This window comes from Protobothrops mucrosquamatus, unplaced genomic scaffold (genome assembly GCF_001527695.2).
Source record: "Protobothrops mucrosquamatus isolate PMUCROS unplaced genomic scaffold, P.Mucros_1.0 scaffold10404, whole genome shotgun sequence".
Taxonomy (NCBI): Eukaryota; Metazoa; Chordata; class Lepidosauria; order Squamata; family Viperidae; genus Protobothrops; species Protobothrops mucrosquamatus.
Window position 1 is genome coordinate 7,532 of NW_015396190.1, and position 8,623 is coordinate 16,154.

Consider the following 8,623-nt stretch of genomic DNA (forward strand, 5'->3'; position numbering starts at 1 on the left):
ATCTACATTGCAGTGGTTCTCTTTTCTCTGCCATGGTGTTTGAGTGTCCCTCAGTCCTGCTCTTTGACTGCTCTGCGCTCGGTGAGTGGATAGTCAGAAGGCAGGAAGCCCATTAGATTGCCAGCTCCTTTCTGGGAACTATGTTGGCCAACAGCGGCGCTCTGAGTCTCCGATGCAGAACTGCAAGAAGCATCTTAAATATGTTCAGATTTTTTACCATTTTGATTATTTTGATTATGATGGAGAGCTGAATGTGTAGCAGTTAGGGTAAATGATGTATGTTTACAGGATTTTTTGTGTACTTTTATCAATAGAACAAGCAATATTTCATCTCCATACCAAGGTAGCCACACTTCCTTTCTGCAGCACTCTTATCTTTTTTGAAATCCATAATTCAGTGATCTTCCCTTACGATAATCAATGTACCATAAAAACAAAATATATGCAAGTTTCTGAGTGCTGCAGAGCTTTTTATTGGGTTAAAAATATAAAGTTTTTCGGAAGAAGGAATAGTATCCCAAAGCAGAAGTTTAAGCATGAATTGTGTCGTTTAGTCACTAAAAGGTTGTTGTGGTTTAAATACAGAATCACTCTTATATGATGGTGATGCCAGATTATACTGACTTTTCATGAAGAAAAGAAAGATTGTTGTAAAATTGCAATATAATCTATTGAATGGCATTATGCATCTAAAATAAACTGAGGAAGTGTCTAGAAGTGCTGTCCCTATTATATGGCCTGTTATGATTTCACACATCATATGTTAGGATATTTGGCTCAATTAGTAATTGTACAGTACACAGAAATTTGCAGCTGAAAGATCATGATGGTGTTATAATACATTTCATGACTGGTTCAGTGAAATTATAACTTTAAATTAGAAATGTATACGTATGACACTAGAAGTCTATTAATAAATATACAATATATTTCCTAGTGAAGGATTTTTAATAAATTTTTCCAATGAGTTCATTTGAACTCTCTAAAGGCTTGGCACTGTGATGTAGGACAGAATTCCTCCAAATTGAAGCTGCTATGCACACACTCAGTGGGGAAAAATGGAAATTATACCCCTTAAAAATGGGATAATGAAATATAAAGATTTTCTTGTGCTTGGAACACTGTTTTCACCATTTGGCATTCTAGCATATTCAGGAGTATTGCCAATACTTTGAACAAGTCTTAGGAAAATTGGTTAGGTCATTTTAAAGTACCTTTTAAATTTAACCATAAATTCTCTGTTCTCACTTTATAAAGATGTAGAAGAAATGAAGTCATATTCACTTCTTGTCATTAAATTAAACCTTCTTACTTACTTAAAACTGAATAACATAAGGAACAGGAGTGATTTAGACCAGAGGTCCCCAACCTTTTGGGCACCAGGGACCAGTTCCGTGGTGAAAGGTTTTTCCGCGTACCGGAGAGTGTGTGGTTTTGTGTGCTGCCTGCATCCCATGGATGGGGCTTTGCTTCTTTGTGTGGACCAGTTTCTGGCATGCCATGGACCGGTACTGGTCCACAGACTGGGGGGACCCCTGATTTAGACCTTGTGAAAAGTTATTGTTGAGTGGTCATTCTAAAGCAGTGTTTCTCCACCTCTACAGCTTTAAGATATGTGGACATTGTTGTGTCCTCAGCCTGCAAGAGCTGAAGCAGGCTCAGAGTTGTTGCAAATGGTTCCGGGCATTCTAAAAGCTGCCCAGGAGCAGACAGGGTGGCGCCAGCCTTGTGCGCATGCGCAAGGTGCGAAAATGGTCAATTCCTATTGGTTCACACTGTCTGGATTTCTGGCCCTATAAAAGGCCTGCGTGCCTTTTGCTGTTTGCTTGGTTGTAGGAGAGAGAAATAAAGAGCTTGTTGTTTTCACCATGTGTCTTCATCAATTGCCAACGAACCGAAAACACAACAGACATCATAATTCCCTAGTCAGCATAATAGGAGTTGAAATCCATACGTCTAAAAGTTGCTGAGGTTGGGAATCACTGCTTTAAAGTGATAGAAAGAGACTTTCTGGTGACTAATCATATTATTATTTGTAGTCCACCAACAATGTCTGGAAGGAAAGGATGATTTCATCCTCGTCTTACCCTCAATCTGCTGCAGTGCAATCTCTGCCTGCTCCATGTTAAAAGTACTGTTTTCTGGTTTTGGCAGCTCAACTCCTGCAATCCAGTTTGTCTTTTGTGGTTTACTTTTTGCCAGGAAGATCCCTTTCTTTCAAATGGCTACTGCATGCAGTGACAAGAATATTCTGTCAATTGGGTTACAACAGTATGGGAGGAATAGTATACAAGATCACGTGAAGTGTTAGTACCACTTTACACTGCAATGGTAAGACCATAATTGGAATACTGCATCTATTTCTGGTCACCATGATACAAAATAAATAAATAAATAAATAAATAAATATTGATGCTCTAGAAAGAGTCCAGAGAAGAACAACAAAGATGATAAAGGTTCTAGAGGCTAAACTGTATGATGAACATTTGTGGGGACGAGGTATGTCTAGTCTAGTGAAGAGAAGGACAAGGGGTAACATGATAGCAATCTTCCAATATTTAAGGGGCTGTCACAGAGAAAAGGGGGTCAACCTATTCTCCAAACCACCACAGGGCAGGACAAGAATTAATGAATGGAAGATTATTAAAGAGAGATCCAACCTAAAATTAAGGAGAAATTTCCTGACAATTAATTAGTGGAACAGCTTGCCTCCAGAAGTTGTGGGTGCTTTATCATTGGAGATTTTCAAGAAGAGATTGTACAACCATTTGTTGAGTAAGGGGCTGAACTAGAAGACTTACAATGTCTCTTCTAATTCTGTTATTTATGATTCTATTAAACAGTGTTCCAATAGCATAGTGGTTAGAGCGCCTGTCTAACCTGGAAAGGATGATTTGAAACTGAACAGAAACATTTTAAAAAAACTATTTTTCTTCTTCAGACCAATCCAATTTTACATTAGGTTTTTTAAAGCCCACTTGTGCTGTACAGAAATGCTGAAGCTGCTGCTGTGTTTTCCCCCAGCTCATAAACAATCCAAAGGAGTAAGTATTGCATACTTATCTAATTGGGCTATTTGGGAATCCCCTCTACCTAAAGTGATAAGAATTATGAAATAGTACATTGGTAATTTTTTTCTAAAAGGTACAGTAAAGAAAGAAAAAAGTAATACTAATCTTAAAATTCTGTGAAGTTTCAAACCAGTGACATTGTGCATGTCAAGCAAATTTCATAACCACTACAATAGCGGAGAAAATCCTATAACAGAAGTTACACCAGACAATATTGAGCCAAATGAACCAAATGAATTATTGCAAAATGCAAGAAAATAGTTGATGTGTATATACTTTCTACAGTATATATAAATTTAATACCTCTGACTCATACAGTAACCATGTTAATGAAAAAAATGTGAATTGGGCAAAATCTTAAATTATTACCCTTTTAAAGTCGTTTTACCTTTTTATGATCAACAAACGTAAGGTTCCATTTCATATGTAATTTAAATGCACCCCCATTTGTTTTTGCAAATAGAATCAAGAAACTCATTTTGCGCTAGCATAGTCCATGAGGAGTGTGGGACGGCTAGTTTTCCACTGAAAGAAATCATGTACCCTACAATCAATCAACTATTACAGCAGAGTAATTATGAAGTAGAAACAAATTTGCAAATGACCCCAAATTATGAGGTTGCATAACTATTACCTAAAAACAAAAATAAAATTCATAACTCTTTTGATGAGAAACAGTCTGATAAGAATTAAGAGAGACAAATGCAAAGTTCTTCACTTAGGAAACAGAAATCAAATCCAAGGGCACAGAATGGGTTGTGTGAAGAAGATATTATAATAGTTGACTTCAAACCACATGAATCAACCCCGTAATGTAGTGATTAAAAATGACAAACGCTGCATAAATAGAAATAAAACTTTAAAATTGCAGGAACTACTTTTTCAATTTTATTATACATTATACAGATTTGATTTAGATCTGGTTATGACACCATATTGCAGAAGAGTTCAAGATGACTAAAAACAGGTTCTGAGAAGGGCTAAAAGAATGATCGGGGAATTTACAAGAACCAGTATGAAAAGAGATGAAAGTTTAGGCTGAGAAAGAAATATTTTCCCTAATTATATATTTACTGCCCTGTTTTGTGAATAATAACAAGTATGAATAATCAACTATTATAAGAAAGTAATGCTGCAATGAGATGGGATGGGGAGAGGGGAGAGGAGAGGAGAGCTGAGATAATACTTTTCAAATCCTTGATAGCATGTAATATAGAAAAAAGTCAGAATTTCTTCCTCTGTCGTTTTAGAAAGCAGCACACGCAAAAACAAGTTTTAATAAGGCCATTTGCAAATGGATTTTTAGACAGAGCTTTCCAACAGAATCAGTGGTTTGACAGTGGAACCAATTATGCAGAGATGTGGTTGGTGCCTTTCCCTTACTGTGTTCAAACAGAAGCAATCTAGAGTGTCCTCTATCTGTCTTGGGTCCAGTGTTCTTATCATCTTAATAAATGATCTTAATGAGGGAATAGATGGCGAGTTCATTAAATTTGCAGATGACATCAAGCTGGGGGGGGGATTCCTACAGTAACACTGGAAGATAGAGTCAGAAGGATCTCGATAGACTTGAGCACTGGGCCCTATCCAGTTCAGTGGTCAGAAAAGTTAAGGTCCTGCATATAGGCAGGAAAAACCAAATGCATAGATATAGGTCAGTGATGGCGAACCTTTTAGAGACCGAGTGCGCAAAAACCGCCCTGCCCCCTGGCCCGCCCACCTGCTCTGCCACCTGCCCGTTTCATCCCCACTCTGCCCCCTGCTCCGCCCCGCCTATTCACAGGGCCACTCACCGCCTCCATGGCCCGCCGCAGATCACCCAGGTAGCCCTGTAGCACCATGGCAGCCACACCCTCCACCTGCATCCAGCATCATCATCTGCACGCGTCAGGGTGCAAAGGCAGAGTCTTGTCCCTGCTGCCTGGCTGCCATGTTCTTGGCTGCGCTGCTCTATGCAGGCCATGCCCGGGGGCGACTCTCTGGGGGGCTGCTATGAGGAGGGGGCTGTGGAGGGAGGCGGGGCTGTGGCAATAGCGCATGCCCACAGAGAGGGCTCTGAGTGCCGCCTCTGGCACGCGTGCCATAGGTTCGCCACCACTGGAATAGGTGGTACCTATTCTAGTAATCATTACTAAGAGAGGAATCTAGGTGTCCTCATGGACACTGCTTAAGTATGAGCCAGCAATGGCTTGCAGCTGCCAAAAAGATTGTAGGTTGCATCAACAGAGGGATACCATCAAGATCACAATAAGTGATAGTACTGTTCTATACTGTGTTAGTGAGGCCACACTTAGAATACTGCATCCAGTTCTGGTTGCCATGATACCAAAAAGATCCTGAGAAAGGGGACAGAGAAGAGCAACAAAGAGGATAAGAGGTCTAGAGACTAAATCAAATGGTGAATGGTTAAGGAAACTAGGTATGTTTAGTCTAACAAAAAGAAGGATTAGGAGTGACTTGATAGCTGATTTCCAGTATTTGAGGGGCAGTCACAGAAATGAGGGGCAGGACAAGAGGTATTGGGTGGAAGCTCATTAAAGAGCGATCTAACCTGGAATTAAGGAGAAATTTCTTGACAGTGAGAACAATTAATTAATGGAACAGCTTGCCTCCTTGAGTCACGGGTACTCTATCGCTGGAGATTTTCAAGAAAAGACTGGACATCCATTTGTCCAGAATAGTAAGGTCTCCTGTCTTGCACAGGGCATTGGACTAGAAGACCTCCAAAGTCGCTTCCAGCTCTATGATTCTATCCTGGATGCTTTAATTTGGATGCCTACATTCAGTAGAAGACAAGATATGGTGGCAAAATTCTATGATTCTGTTGCCTTCAGCCTGGAATTTAATTCTGTGTTAGTTTAACTAAAGCATACCTAGTTTCACACTTATTAACTTTGTATGACTACAGCACTTTTGAAGGGAGCATGAGCACTATATACCATTTAAAAAACTTTTAATTTTAACTATTACCTGGGGAAGCTCTTTGTTCTAGCAAACATTTTGTTATAGTAAAATATGAGAAGTATTTACTTGTCTAAATTAAGTAACATATAGTGGCATTGGGACATATAACATTAGAAAAGCATACAGGGGACTTAAGAGTGAGTATTTTTAGACAGAGAACAGAAAATAGTCAAATGATTAATCTAAATGAAAAAGATCAGCATACAGGTTTCCTAAAATCATTGTGACATAAGAGAATTCTCTTACCTGGTATATTTTCTTAATAATTTTGAAATTAATCTATGCAAGAATAAATCAAATAGTACCTCAGAAAAATACTTTGAAAAGAACTTAAATCCCCACTATAAAATGTACCATCAACTTAAGTAGAATAAATATTAGTTTAAAATTGTTTATTTCATAATAACACTTACTATCTAGACACACGAAGTACACAACTAAAATTAATGTGATAATTTCTCTTTTAAATATTATGGAAATCCTTAAAGAAGAAAACTTACCTTGCTATTGTACTAGTTGGACAATTCAAATTAATTATTCCATTTTTTGTGAAAGGCATGTTAAATGGCTCAGTGAAATATTGGCAAGAAATATAATTTAAGGTGTTGGACAGTAGAATAGAATCTGCTTCTGAATAAACTAGTGTAGGAGTGAGCTGCTTCTTAGGAAATGGATTTATGGGGTTTGTATTTAATTGATATTTACCTTTCCGTTATTTTCCACTTGAGGATGCAAACTGCTTTCTCCATCACTTGAAAGAGGGACTTCAGTTTTTTCACCACAAAGCATATTCTCTGCAATATGAATGTTTGGTGCCAGGAAAGTAAATTCATTCTTTCTGGATTCTGAGGAGAGGCAAAGCTGGTAGGAATAAGGCAGAGTCCCATCTTGAAAATTGGGTGGAAATATGACCCCAGCTGTGGAATGGGAAACGGGAGCAAAACATGGTAAGAAACTGGAATTTCCTGACTGCCGGAGTTTGATGGCAATGGCCAGAATCACTGACAAGAGGAATAAAAAGGACATCACAGCTAAGGCCACCACCAAATAGAACTGCAGGTCCGACTGATCCTCTGAGCTGTTCATCTGATTTTTCATCTCTGGAAGGGCCTCCTGGAAGTTCTCAGCAAACACCAGGTTCAGAGTGACAGAGGCCGAGAGGGGCGGCCGTCCATTATCCTTCACCAGAAGGACCAGTCTCTGTTTCACGGCATCTCTCTCCATAAAGGTTCTTGCTGTCCTGATCTCACCCGTATGGGAGCCAACAGTGAAGAGGGCCGGTTCTGTGGCTTGAATCAGCTGGTAGGAGAGCCAGGCGTTGTGTCCGGAATCCGCATCCACGGCCACCACTTTTGTTACCAGATAATCTGCCTCGGCTGAACGAGGGACCATCTCAAAGAAGGCAGAGTCCTTGGAGTCTGGTGAAGGGGACAGGATTTGAGGGCTGTTATCATTCCGATCCAGGATAAACACCCTGACTGTGACGTTGCTGCTGAGAGAGGGACTCCCGCCATCTTGGGCCTTCACCTGCAGCTGGAATTCCCTGAACTGCTCATAGTCAAAGGATCGCTGGGCGTAGATGGTGCCGGTCTCAGAATGAATGGAGATATAGGAGGAGATGGGAAGTTCTTCAATGTTGCTGGTGAGGATTGAATATGTGATGTGTGAGTTTTGATCCACATCCGGATCAAAGGCTTGAATCTGGAAGATGGAGGCACCAGAAGGATTGTTCTCTGGCACATAGATGCTGTAGGACGCTTTCTCAAAAGCAGGGGCATTGTCATTGATATCAGAGATCCGCAGCAAGATGGTTTTGTTTGCACTCAATGGAGGCGTTCCCTTGTCAGTGACTATGATTGTAATATTATACTGAGATGCTTTTTCTCTATCCAAAGGTCTGTCTGTCATGAGCTTGTAGTAATTTTTAGATGATGGAAGAATCTTGAATGGCAAATTATTTTGCAAAAAGCAAATAACCTCTGCATTATCACCAGTGTCTCTGTCATGTACATTGATGAGAGCAATAACTGTCCCAGACTGAGAATCTTCCAGAATGGGACTAAAAACAGATGCAACTATTATTGCTGGCACATTATCATTTTCATCAAGGATTTTTACTTCTACTTTACAATGGGTCATTGATCCACCTCCATCTTTTGCTGCTACGGTCATCACATATTCTCTGGCTTCCTCAAAGTCCAATGGTTCCACAAGAGAAATCATTCCACTGGTTGAATCTAGGCTGAATTTCTTATTTGCACTCAGCGGTATATTGCTGAAATAATATCTGATTTGTGCATTTGAACCTTCATCTTTATCTGAAGCTACAAGTTGCAACACCAGGAATCCAACTGGTAGGTTTTCCCTCAGACTGACTGTGTAGATTTCATGGGTGAATATAGGTGGATTATCATTGGCATCGGTGACATTGATCCATATTTGGGCTGTTCCAGTTTTTCTGGGTTTCCCCCCATCCAGCGCAGTAAGTGTTAGCTGAAGGGTTGGTTCACTCTCGCGATCGAGTGGTTTTTGCAGTACTAAATCTGCAAATTTATTTCCATCTTGACTCTCTTTCACATCCAAAGTAA

General features: G+C 39.8%; 1 pseudogene; it reads right to left on the bottom strand.

Moving 5' to 3' along the window:
• LOC107301169 overlaps positions 1 to 8,618 on the bottom strand; it is a 16,145-nt pseudogene extending 7,527 nt beyond the window's left edge.
• Positions 8,619 to 8,623: the final 5 nt, after the last annotated feature.